We start from the raw sequence: 2,146 nt of genomic DNA, 5'->3' as shown, positions 1-2,146 counted from the left end.
CCATTTATTAAATAGGAAAACCTTTCCCCATTTCTTGTTTCTCTCAGGTTTGTCAAAGATCAGATGGCTGTAGATGTGTGGTATTATTTCTGAGGACTCTGTTCTGTTCCATTGGTCTATATCTCTGTTTTGGTACCAGTACCATGCTGTTTTGGTTACTGTAGCCTTGTAGTATAGTTTGAAGTCAGGTAGCGTGATGCCTCCAGCTTTGTTCTTTTGACTTAGGATTGTCTTGGCAATGCAGGCTCTTTTTTGGTTCCATATGAACTTTAAAGCAGTTTTTTCCAATTCTGTGAAGAAACCCATTGGTAGCTTGATGGGGATGGCAATGAATCTATAAATTACCTTGGGCAGTATGGCCATTTTCATGATATTGATTCTTCCTATCCATGAGCATGGTATGTTCTTCCATTTGTTTGTGTCCTCTGTTATTTCACTGAGCAGTGGTTTGTAGTTCTCCTTGAAGAGGTCCTTTACATCCCTTGTAAGTTGGATTCCTAGGTATTGTATTCTCTTTGAAGCAATCTTTCTTTTTTTTTTTTTTTTTTTTTTTTTTTTAAGATGGAGTCTCGCTCTGTTGCTCAGGCTGGAGTACAGTGGCACAATCTCGGCTCACTGCAAGCTCTGCCTCACAGTAAATAATAGTAAATCACAGTTGCCTTTTAATAAAAATTTATATTAAATTCTCTACTGAGTACTTCTTAAATGAAGTAAGATTTGAGAAGACAAATAAAAGTTACTGCAACAATAACAACATTATCTGACTGTGGATGAAAACACACCATTCTCCTGCCTCAGCCTCCCAAGTAGTTGGGACTACAGGCTCCTGCCACCATGCCCGGCTAATTTTTTATATTTTTAGTAGAGATGAAGTTTCACTGTTTTAGCCAGGATGGTCTCGATCTCATGACCTTGTGATCCACCCACCTTGGCCTCTCAAAGTGCTGGGATTACAGGTGTGAGCCACCAAACCCGGCCTAATGTTTTCTTATTTATTAGAGGTGTGGTTTTGGACATAATTCAAAATGTTAATTAAATTTATTTTAATTTCTAGACAAATACATATTTAAATTGTTTGTATATCTTCTCATTTTTAATTATCACTGGAGATTGACTTAAAACAAGCTTAGTAACAACTTTGTCTGTAATAAATAATCCCAAATTTAAAAAATATCTACCCATGTATTTCTAATATGAATGACCCCTTTATGCCATAGTTTAAATAATTTTTTATCTCTAAGAACTGTTACATTCATAACTGTAGCATGCAAAGAAAAGGCCAATTTGTGTCTTTTGATAAAAGCAAAACAAATATTTAAATTATGAATATAATATTTTTCACATAAGAACTTTAACAGATACCATAGTTTGTTATTACTTCTCACTCAACATTCTACATGCTTTAAATTTGTTTAATCTTCACAAATGGCAGTATAAAATGTGCATAGCTGCACATGTACCTTATCTTACTGCCTAGTAGCTGCTTTAGTAGTAATTATTATTATTTGTTTTATTTTACTGCATAGCAGCTGCCTTAAAATTTATTACTATTTTTCACATGAAGAATCGCAGTGCCCATAAGCACTGTGTAGGCATAATCAGAATAATGTGAATTTGAGGTGCCTTTCACACGTTTAACAATAGAAAGGTACAGTATTGCTTATTACATAGATATTGAACAACACCTTTTTTCAGGATAAGTTGATGTAATATGTTCACTATATGTTCCATGAGAAGCAATTTATAGTCCCAACTATTCTCTTAAAACCAAACTAGAGATACCATAATTAGTAGCTGCATTCAATGTCATCTACGAAGGTGGAGTTTCTTCTCCAGGTCTAGAATATGTGTTTGAATATCCAATGACCTGTTACATAAACTTTATAAATAAATATAAGTCAAATTTGTGGGCTGTTGCTCAACCCGTGGGATTCAAGTCAATTGTCTCTTATGACACATGGAGGCAAATAGCAATGTAATTGTTTTGCAGTTTTAAAAATGTGCTATAAATGTAGTGAACAAACACTTCAGTTTGCCCAGAAAAGTCTCAATTTATGCCTGCTGCAATGAAGTACCATAAGTGTTCCAGTTTGGGTGATAAACGAGGTGGTTAACGCTACCCATAAACTCACTTCTGATAGTTTAG

Source organism: Macaca mulatta, chromosome 1 (genome assembly GCF_049350105.2).
Source record: "Macaca mulatta isolate MMU2019108-1 chromosome 1, T2T-MMU8v2.0, whole genome shotgun sequence".
Classification (NCBI taxonomy): domain Eukaryota; kingdom Metazoa; phylum Chordata; class Mammalia; order Primates; family Cercopithecidae; genus Macaca; species Macaca mulatta.
The sequence above is the reverse complement of the archived record's forward strand: the minus strand, read 5'-3'. Positions refer to the sequence as shown.